The 11,759-nt window shown below is 39.5% G+C and overlaps 1 long non-coding RNA gene across 1 annotated transcript; it reads right to left on the bottom strand.

Annotated features, from left to right (window-relative positions):
• Nucleotides 1-1,274: 1,274 nt before the first annotated feature.
• Nucleotides 1,275-9,850, bottom strand: LOC124855947. Its single transcript, XR_007035195.1, has 3 exons — nucleotides 8,963-9,850; nucleotides 5,345-5,517; nucleotides 1,275-1,336 (listed from the first exon to the last, which is right to left on the bottom strand). It is a non-coding gene; the product is annotated as an uncharacterized LOC124855947 (long non-coding RNA).
• Nucleotides 9,851-11,759: the final 1,909 nt, after the last annotated feature.

Below are 11,759 nucleotides of genomic sequence, written 5' to 3' on the forward strand. Positions count from 1 at the left end.
ACTGAAAGGTCCCCTTTGAAATTATAATCTGGCAAGGTTTTTTATTGTCTCTTGAATCTTTTGAATGCATAATCTCCAGTTTAAGATCCCCGTGTAGTTTTAGGATTTCAGTGATAATTAAGTTACCTGAAAATCCGTATTTTTATGCCATCGTGTACATATTTATGTTAAATCAGAGCTTTTTCTCTGTCCCTTCCCCATTGTTCTTTGTAATTTTTCTCTTTTTAGTTTTCATTATTTCTAATTTTAGATCCCCTTGTAGTTTTAAGACATCCTTTGTATCTAATTTGCCCAAAAACCCATGTTTTTTATTTTTTATTCCATCTATGACAGATCATACCTGCTCCTTTTACATAGTTCTCCATAAACTTTACATCCCCTTCTAAGTCAATTAGTTTACTTTGTTTCTTCCATATTATGTTTTATGTTAGTTTAATTATAGTATGAATGTCCCAGATAAAAGGTCACTGGCATGAGACTTTAAGGAGAGGACATTAACACGCCCTTCTACTGCGACTAATTCGCAGTGGTGTTAATTTTCTGGAATGAAATCCGACCTGAATCTCCAAAGTCACCAGTACGTAGTTTTAATCTGGGCAAAAGAAAACACAGGACTAGCAGAATCCTACTATGATTCTATTAAAATGCTTAGTCCTCCATACACACACAATACAGTCACACAGTTAGTTTCAGGTACCTTGTAATTTTTCTAAGTTAACTTGGTGTTATTTTATGAGCTCAATTTACTCCGTTCTTTTTACTTTTATAGCGCTTATTCTATTCCCTCGCAGGGGAATAACCCTTAGTCGTTTGATTTGGCCCCCTTCTTGGCGGGGCCCTACCTTAATTTGTCACTATTCCTTTCACGGTGGAATAAAACCATACCAATGCAGTGTCCTTACCGGCGACGCACTACCAACGACTTTTGAGTACTTTTCTTCTTTTATTTATATAGCGCTTTACTCTATTCCCTCGCAGGGGAATAATCCTCAGTCGTTTTCTTTAATCCCCTTCACGGCGGGATTGTACCAAATTTGTCACTATTCCTTTCACGGTGGAATAAAACCATCCCAATGCAGCGTCCTTACCGGCGACGCACTACCAACGACTGTTAAGTACTTTTCTTATTAACTGTATTTTAAAACTGTCTCACCTCAGAGTTGACTTCTTAGTGACTCTCTGGACCCTGTGAGAGTCACCCCGCGCCGAGGAAGGCGATAACCCACTGGCCAGGTGTGAATTCAAACACACCGGGACATTCAGCCACTCCGGCTAATGGAGGCTGTGCAGCGGTGCTTCGCTCGACGTCAGGCTTCCCCCACGGATCCCAGAGTCACTGTTAAAGCAAAGAGAAATAAGGTTATTGAATTAATCCGGCTCGAAGGACCAATTAATGTTAGGTATTATTTAGTCAACTCAGAGGTAAGAACGATACAGAGTCAGTTTTACTTGTGACAAGGGTAGCCCACTTTGCAGTGCAACTACAAAGTTTTTGACACCCTATCTCTTTATTTATATGCACAGTTCAACAGACAGTTCAGACAGGGTGTATGTGTGTGTGTGTGTGTGGCTGGTAGGAGGCTGGTTCGCTTGGGAAATAGATAACAGGGATTTCACACACAGGAGGGAGGACTGCACTCAGAGACAAGCTGCATACCAAAGAGCAGACTGCAGGTGCATTACAGCACAAAGTTTTTACATGAGTGATAACAAGTCCTCGCACCCATCCAACAATCTACCACTGAGAAATATTTTTTATCTGGAGTTAATGAATGCAGTAATGTATGTGGATTTGAGACGTTTCTAACCATATGTTCCACAATTTTATTTATTGGTCTAAGATCCTGGACCATCCTCCACTTTCCTATGCTGGCTTTCTGTACTGGAAAGATAGGTGTGTTGCATGTAGCATCAGGTGCTTCCCTTAATATTCCTGATTTCAGCATGTCCTGTATTACTGGCTTAATACCCTCTTCAGCTTCTGTTCAAGGGGTACTGGCGAACTACTGGCCGTTCTTCAGATATTAATTTAACCTTATATGGTGGAAACCCCTTTGTAAGCCCTACATCAGTTGATGATTGGGACCACAGTTCAGGTGGGACAGCAGCTAAGGCAGGGTGCCTGTTGCTCTCTTTGCTTTCAGCTAGGCCCTGTATCTGTCACTTTGCCTCATCCAAATGTGTCTTTGGATGCACTTTGACTGTCCACCCTAGAGTGACTTTCCAGATTCCTGTGTTAGGATCTACTTTCCAGTCAGAGCTTGTTAATGCCTCATATCTCCCTCTTTCAGCAAGCTGTATAAAGTTTTCCAATTCTTTCCACTGGCCCCCCACAGGTTTAGTTAATGATAGATGAGGTGTACTGCCTTTAAACTGTTGAAGCTGTCTTCCTGACAGTATGATTGAGGTGGAGGATTTCCCTGTTTTGGCGTCAATATACAGGTGCTGTATGGTAACAGTCTGATTGTTTTCTCTGTGAAAAATAGTGTCATATTGATAATCTGGCCCTGGAGTATTTTTATATCTCATGGTCACATGGAGCTCAGTATCTGGCATGTACTGTGCCCCCTGGGAGGTTTGTTTTTCTCTGGTTCTCCTCAGCAATTCTCGAGCTGTTGGTGTGGGGCCTAGATTGAGGGACCAGTAATAATGCGGCTGTGATTGTTCATTTAGGACTAGGGCCCCTTCTTCCACTACAGCTTTCATACCTGTTTCTTTTGATACTATATTTATATGCAACGTTTGCATAAGATCTCTTCCCAACAGGTTTACTGGGCATTTTTGACTTATCAGAAGCCTGACAAGTAAGTTTTGTCTCAGGTTCTGTTATTGTTACTGGTGCACTTAGGTAATGTACCTCTGATGTGCCAGTTGCTGATCTAACATACACTGTGGTGTTAGAATATTTTACTCCGGGTGGAGGTTTAGTTAGCACAGTTCTACATGCCCCTGTATCACACAAACAGCTATATGCTTTGCCATTTATTATTATGTTTTTACATGGCAAATCTTGCATCCTTCTTAGTGCTATAAGTTCCAGTGCTGCTTGTATGTCAACTTCCTCCATTTCACTACTGTTTTTCTCTGCTAGTGGGGGAGGAGGTGGGGGCTGTGGCTGTAATTGTCAATTCTGGGTAGAATTGGGGTTATACACCTGCTTTTCATTACATTCTCTTGCAAAATATCCTGGCTCATTGCAGATCCAGCAGTTTTCATCTCTTGCGCCAGGGTTTTGTAAAATTGTTCTACATTCTCTAGCATAATGCCCTATTTTTCCACACCTCAGACACGTATTGCTCTGTGTGTAGCTGTGTCGTGGCCCTACTCTGTGACCTCTGAATCCTCTCCGTCCTCTTTGCCCGCTTGCCCCTGAGCGATGCAAAGCCATTAAACTGTCTTGCATTCCACACGTATCTGTCTTCCTATCTTGCTGTGTTTTATGGGCATGCTGCGCATATTCCAAAGCTTGTGTAACAGTTCCTGTATTTTGATGAACCCAATGTTTGTCTATATACCGTCTGAGTTCAATTTTGAGGCCTTGCAAAAAGGCTTTCTTCAACTGTTGCTGATAGGCTCCTGCCTCTGCTTCATCATATGGTATAGCAGAGTTTGCTCTAAAAACACGTCTCATCCTATCCAAGAAATCTTGTGGGTCTTCTTCGTCCTTCTGTTTACATTGTGAGATTTTACCATAATCTGCTGTCTGTATATAAACTCTTCGAATTCTTTCAAAGAGTAAACGTAAGACGTCCCTTAAATCTGGTGAATTATGTGCTAATGTGTCACCATTGTCATCGCATCCAGTGAAACCTCCTGCTACTCTGCACCAGCGGTGGCCAAACAGCTGGGTAAAACACTGGAGCATTTCTCTGCCATTAAGATGGAAGCTTCCTCTAAGTTCTGTAATAGCTCCTAAAAACTCCTCTACTCCTTCCTGTATCGGTGGGATACCTTTTAAAGCAGCAGTTCTGTCTTCCTGTGTCCATGGCCTATATACTAGAATAGTTGGCGGCTGTCGGTGATTAGCGTCACCTGTTTGGATTGGCTACCTCAACTAAAGGCAATGTCTTCCTCTAAATTTATTTCAGATGGATGAAATTTCTGTTTGTGAGCCATTAAGGCTTCGCCTAGGTATATGCTGGGAATTTTTTTCTTATATTTACTCCCAGTTCGCGCTCCTGTACACCCCCAGGAATTAGGAGACCAGGACTCAATAGAAGAGCTCTGTTCTTCTGTTTTAAAAGGATTGCTTAATTTTTCTTGCTTACTTTTAGGAGTTTTAGGAACTGCTACAGCTCCTTCTATCTCTCCTCCAATTTGTTGTGCTGCAGCCTCCTGGCCTACTTCCTGCTCGGCAGGGGGCTGCACTCCTCGCTGTCTGGATGCGACCACTGTTTCCTCATGTGGGCGCACCAAGACCGCAGCTGTCAGCTTCTCCTTTCGTTTCTCCTTCTTATCTCGCCTCTGAATGTTTCTTAATTTACTTTGTTCCAGCCATTTGTCTGAGAATTTATACTCGACCTTTCTCTTTTCCTTTTTAGTTGGTTTCTTGGTTTTCATTATTTCTAATTTTAAATCTCCTTGTAATTTTAAGATATCGTTAATATTTAGTTTACCCAAGAAACCATGTTTTTTATTACATCTATGACAGATCATACCTGCTCCTTCTACATAGTTCTCCATAAACTTTACATCCCCTTCTAAGTTAATTAGTTTACTTTGTTTCTTCCCCATGATGTTTAATTTTAGTTCACAATACTATAAATGTCCCAGATAGAAGTTCACTGGCATGAGATTCAAGGAGAGGACATTAACACGCCCTTCTACTGCGAATAATCCGCAGCGGTGTTAATTTTCTGGGATTAAACCCGACCTTTATCTCCAAAAATCACCAAAACGTCTTTCTATTCTGGGCAAAAGAAAACACAAGACCAGCAGAATCTTGCTAAGATTCTTCCAAATGCTTAGTCTTCCAAACACACACAACAGCACTCACACAGTTAGTATTTTAACATATTTATGTCCCTTCAGCAATATGTATGGTCGACCTAGCTTAGTTTATGAGCTCCCTTATTATTCAACATTTAATATAATTTCCTTACGGCGAAATGTTACCAACCAAATTATCCAGTTTCACTTTACGGTGGAACCACCTAGTCGTTTCTAATCTCCTTACGGCGAGATCATTACCTAAATTTATCGCTATTTCCTTGCGGCGAAATAAAACCTTCCCAATGCAGTGTCCTTACCGGCGACACACTACCAACGACTTTTAAGTACTTTTCTTTTTTATTTATATAGCGCTTACTCTTATCTCATGTACTGTATTTTAAAGCTATCTCACCTCGGAGTTGACTTCTAGGTGACTCTGTCGGATCCCCAGAGTCACCCGGCGTCGAGAAAGACGATAACCCACCGGCTATATGTGAATGTCACACACCGGGACTTTCAGCAACCAGGCCTAGGTGCGGCTGTGCGGCAGCGCTTAACTTGACATTCCCGGAGATCCGCCAGTCACTGCAAAGAAAAATAAAATCAGTTTAGTTCTTATAATCTCCGGCTCGAAGGACCAAATTAATGTTAGGTATTATTTAATCAACTCAGAGGTAAGGAACGACACAGAGTCAGATGTACTTGCAGCAAGGGTAGCTCACACTTTGCAGTGCAAATCTACAAAGTATTAGCACCCCTCTCTCTTTATTAATACATGCTGGGTCACACACAGTTCAACAAACATTCAGGGTGTGTGTGTGTGGGTGTGTGTGCGTGGGGGGTCAGAAAGGTTAGGGTTCATTTGTCGTGATTATAACCAAACAGAGGAAGTGGGAAGTGGGGACCTGGTGAATAGCCCCCAGATGCTGCTAATAAAAGCATAAAAGCATAACTCATTCTTGTCCCCATCTCCCTTCCTGTGACATGTAAGGAGGGAAAAGCACTTAGAGCAGACATGAGTGATAAACAATACAAACGTTTTCAAACCCTAACACACACCAACCAGTTTCTGTAAGCAATGAGCTCACAGATTCCAGAAAATACATTTTGTTGCATTCCACCCAGATTTTACTCAACCAGCAGCAAAGGAAGGTCAGACTTATCACTCCCATTTAAAAACATAATTATTAACATAATAGTTGTGTAGATAGAGTATGTCAATTCTCAGAAAAATTCTGTTAGATTTGTGCATGTTATTATCAGCTCAAACTTCACAAAACCCGTTTGGGCTGAGTTTAGAGACACACAGAAATCTTGTTACAACCTTTTTAGCAGACACTGTATTATTAGCATTCTCAGTTCTTTGCTTCTTGCATGGAATCTCATCCATCAATATTGTTGATGTTGATGCATTGCATTGGAGCTTGAGACAGACAATTCAGAATTAAAAATATGTGGGATGCTTGATTTACTTTGCTTTTATATCTTGCCATTGTGGCATAAAAATTTTCAGAACCACATTGTCTTGTTTAATGAGGTCACTGAATAGTTCTTCATCAAAAACGGTCCCTGTTGAATCTTTGTATGTAACTTTTGCATCAGGTGGCAGGCAAGTTATTCACTTTCAATGACTGGAAAAGCAGGAAGGCAAAATTATAGTTTAAATGTAAAGTAGAACAATCCAATTCTCTAAATAGCCAGATTTTGTGATTGGCTTTATTTCAGTTTTGTAAGTTGTATTGATGTGTTGATAGGATTAGAAAGGAGTGCACACTGCAAAACTGAAAATACTGTCTTCCCCCTCTTCCCCTTTTACTGTAATGTTACTTGGAAAAACAAGTGTTGAGAACTATGTGTACTTTAAGCACACTAATTTCCCCCCAATTGAGGGTAAAAAAATGATAAGTCTTTCTCATGGTACTGATGAAGGTCGAACTGCCCTTCAACCTCGTCCAACTTTACATACTTGCGCAGTTGTGTCGAAAAATACATGCCTGCAGAGATTTGCGCTTACATTTAAAGGATAGGGATGGGGTGGAGGCTGCTGAGATTTGTGTCCCATCTCCTTTAATCCCAAAATAGATCATACAGGTATGAAACTCATACCAGTAGCCCAAAGAACATGTGTGATCATGCAGAAAATGTAATATTATCTATAACTGTCTATTCCCCTAAGATAGCAGGGCATTCGTTTTTTGACGAGAGAGATGTGAAGGCTGCCAAGATTTGTCTGTCTTATTTTTTTCTGAAAGTTTATCAATAATTCAAATAATATTGTAATAATAGGAGTAAGCATGTAAGCCTTTTTTCTACCCAATCTAGTACTGGAGTCTACATCAAATGAAAAGTTGAAATTGACAATATTCACTTATTACAGAGAAGGTACTGTCTGAAGAAGTGCATATTATTCGGTTATAATTATTTATGTGGAGCTTATTGAGTTTTGTTGTCACGATCAACTGGTGTTTATGATTCCTGTTGTTTATTTATTAGATCTTGCATTTTCAAGACTTTCAGTTTTGCTCAGTGTCTAGTTTATTCTTGTATTCTGTTGTGTTCTCTGCATATTTAATCTTACTACTATGTTTACCTTTGCCCTTTGATTGTTTTTGTGCCAGCTAAGCTTCCGTGTGTTAATTACCTAGCTCCCTCAGGTGCCCTTCCTCCTCACCTGATCCACGTTACGTCTGAGTAGCCCATATTTATATATTTCTGGAGCATAAGACTATTTTTCTTTTAGCAACATAATGAAAAGGCGGGGTCTTATTTATCTTATTTGGGTACAACCTCTGGCCAATTAGTTACGCTACTTAATAAAGAACAAGTAGGTTTTAACCAACTTGTTCTTCACACACACACTTACAGTTTATGTTAAAGTGAGAGTTCTTGTTTATAAAAAAGCTTTATTGTTCTGATGGTATTTTCTATCTGCTGAGCCTGCTGTGCCCTTTGGAGGTGAAGAAAATATACAGTAAACAGTAGATATTGTCACTGGAAGTACGTTGCACTGTTCCAGCATACAGTATATACATTACCTACTATAAGTATGTATTTCAGAATCTAAGGTTGTGAAAGTATAAGATTTTAAAAAAATTTTCTCCTGTCTGAATTTGTGATTTTGTAATTATGTTATTTTTACTTCTATTTTATTCTTTTAAGTATCAGAATTTTCACAGAACTTTATATTTGTTTGTCTGATTACATCATTTTGCACAGATTAAATCAGATATTATGATCAAAAATTCACTTAGTTCTTGAGTAGCCTATTTTTACCAAATACATTTTTATTTTTATTTGAGTAACGTTTTGTATGTCTACTTTTGAGGAGTGGTGGCCTAGTGGTTAGAGAGCATGGCATTTGCGTCTTGGAGAGGTCACAAGTACCCTGGTTCCAATCCCACAGCCTGCCACTCTGGGCCTAGAAGACCATTAGCCCTAGAATGCTCTCGCACACAATGGCAGCCCACTGCTCCCTAAGGGATAGGTTAAATGCTGAGGGTAATTTCTCCATTGTGAGATCAATAAAGTCTGAATTATTATTATTTTAACTTGTACTGAAGTAGTGCTACTCTTACTTTAGTACAATTTTTGGCCAATCATCCCACCTCTGCAGGCATCTGAATGTGTTGTATGCCATTCAGCCCAGCATCATTTTAAGGAGGCTGTAGAGCACACGCCAATAAAGGTAATGTATTTGTTGGGGTCTGGAGACTTTGTTCTCCTTTTGTGTTCCATCATGTCTGTATTCATCCTCCAGATGGCAGCAGGAGTGTGCTGGCTGGATGAGATCCCCAGATGATTCCAATCAGACCTCCTTACTGGAGGTTAAAGAGGAGTCTGCTGCCAGAACTCCAGCGCCAGAGTGATAACGATCAGTGGTACTCTCCAGCCGCTATAGTTCTAGTACCCTGTTCTTTGAAAACCTTGCTTACACTATCTGTGTGCCTTTTCAGAAGATCTACTCCCTGGATCCAGTTCCCATCCATTCCCTGGATTCTTTGTTCTGAAGTTCAAATTTCAAGATAATTACCTGGTTCTCAGTCCTAGCTGGCGGTGGTCAGCTGCTCCTCCAGGAACCTTCCTCGGTCGAACCCTGCTCACCCTCCACCGCTCCTGCTTCTAAAGACTCTGGTGAAACTGACCTGTGTGATCAAACATGTAACTGTTACAGACTTCCTGGTTAGAACCTGTCCTCCAGTGAAGACCCCACTTGTTCCTCCCTGGTGGTGTTCACTCATTGAACCTGTAAATCAGCTCAAGTTTCCACATTGCAAGTTCCAAGATTCAAATCTGTCTGACTCTCCATTGATATGCCGCTGTCCTGTCACTGCTGTGTTCCAGCTCCAGAAGATCAATTACGTTTATTTGTGTAAATAAATCTAAAAAACCTTTGCCTTTCCGTCTAAGTGTTATCTGCATGTTGGTCAGAGCTCTTGGGAAAACTGTGACAGTATTTCTTTGTAGTCCAAAAACTACAATTTATAGCTTTTTATGATTGTAATGTATATAGGAAATGCTAAAACTTTCCAATACATGATTTTGAAATTTACTGCTTAGTCCTTTTAAAAATATGGTATTCTGCTTCAAAGGTCTTAATGCCAAACATTAAGACCTTTGAACTACATTCTGTTGCTCAAATTTTGCAACCTTAGTACAATGCTCCATTTACTGTAGTTAATTTATACTTTTGTTTTCTCTTTCCTTTTAGGTTTCACAACCCTTTGATAGGCATGGACTTAATAGGCAATCCAAAAAAACCAACAAATGGAAACCTGTATGTCTATGTGATGATGGATAATTGCACAAAGTGGTGATCTATAGCATCTATGTATGTAGAGTCTCCCTCAGTCTGCCTAGCTACTTCTCTGCACTTCCTATCACGCCAATCATGTGGATTTAACACTAGATAGTCCATCTGTTACGTAATCTACTAACATAGGATATAACCATAAAGTAATTAAGCACAGAGTCCTGTTACTTTTGAAGGTGATCAATCAAACAACCTGTCGTCATCACACCACCACCAAATGTCTCCTCTAGAGACTGGTTTAAAACACTTATTTACTTTTACAATTGTAGTACACCATACTGCAGTGAGATTTCCCAATTTATTACCTCTCTCTGTCATATTTATACAGGTATAGTTTCCAGTGGTGACTCGCTTATGGAATACTGATTTATCCTTATCTGCTCTAATTACAGGAAAAACAGAATCCTTGTGCTAACACATTTCATTAGGATTAGTTTGATTCATTACTTCCATCACACAGAGTTGTGGTATCACAGCTGGAATTATTTGTAACAAAAGCCTTGAACCCAAACACACAACACAATCTCTTTTAGTCATGTTAGCTGCTTGCTCTACCATCAATAACCAGTTATTATTTGTTCCTGATACTCCAGTAATAACCTGGAACTTAGTCATCTGTGGTTAACTTTCCTAACATAATTTTCACTCTCTTCGCTCTGTTACCTGGATTGCATTATCAGCTTTATGGAGCTTAAACAACTTCTTTTGATGACTAGCATAAGCAGTGGTGCCCCACTCTGGTGTCCAATTATTTCCTTCATCAGCTACCATCATGGACCATGAAGTATCTCTTCTTGTCATTAGTTAAATACCATTTATAACTTCTATAATCCTGTCCTTTCCTTCCTCATTTGGTCAAGCTAATGAGTGGGTTCAGCAACACAGCTATGGTTTTAGATTTCACGCACACTTGAATACCATAAGTATAAGAAGTTTGTTTAGTGCACATAGTTAGGTTATCTTACCTACCTTGATTTAGCGCAACTTGTTTCATATAACTCATAACAGGTGTTGTTACATCCTGATTCATCCTGACTGGTTCCCAGAAGTACCAGAAAAATAAAAATCAATATAAGGAAAAAAATAAAACCACCCAGCATCGGAAAGCATTGCTCATCCATCTAGAAATCATTTTGGCTGAAATTTTTACTCCTCTAAATGGTTCCAGTGTCTTAATTGTCTTCACTGACTTTCGGGTCTCTCCAGCCTCTAAATGTCTGGGTCCACCCTATTATCAGTCTATAAATCACTTCCCCTGACGGAGCTTTTAACCAAAATGATCTTTTTACAATGTGTAAGGTGAATCCAGGTTGATCTCTCAGTTATTTCACTGCCCTTGCAGTGGTTAATAATACCTAATATGGATCCTCCCACTTAGGTGAATACCAATGCTTCTTCTTTACACTCCTTATTAACACCCAGTCTCCTGGTTTCACTAGTTAGTTTTCCTGCTGGGAAATAGAACATTCCTCATAGCTTAAATTTATTTCTGTTGGTTTCTAACATACTCCTCATATAATCAGCTAGGTTAGCTTCTTCATCTAACTCCCGCTTATTTTTTAACTGTGGTATCTGTATGGTCTTCCAAATAACATTTCATAGGGTGTTAACCCTGAGGTGCTTGTAATGTTTAGTTGGAAATAGTTCTATCCGTTTAGAAAATGCATCTATAATGACTAAACAGAACTTTTTCCCTTCACTGTGGTTTAACTCAATAAAATCCATATGAATTGTTTGAAAAGGGTATCTTAGTTTTGAAAATTGTCCCCTTCGTGGTCTTAAATTCCCTTGTGGATAATGTTCTACACATGCTAAACATGTTTTACAAAATTTTTTTTTTATAAGAATTTTAGAATTTAATCAATATGTTATATAATATTAATATATCTGTCCTACTACTCCCCCCTGTTGAGACATTATGAAACACGATGGCTCAAATATTGCTTCCATTTATAGGTTCTTTGGTAGGACAGGTTTATTATCTGGTCAAATATAGTTTTCATCTTTTAATGCAGCT

The sequence above is a fragment of the Girardinichthys multiradiatus genome, chromosome 19 (assembly GCF_021462225.1).
Source record: "Girardinichthys multiradiatus isolate DD_20200921_A chromosome 19, DD_fGirMul_XY1, whole genome shotgun sequence".
In the NCBI taxonomy this organism is placed as follows: domain Eukaryota; kingdom Metazoa; phylum Chordata; class Actinopteri; order Cyprinodontiformes; family Goodeidae; genus Girardinichthys; species Girardinichthys multiradiatus.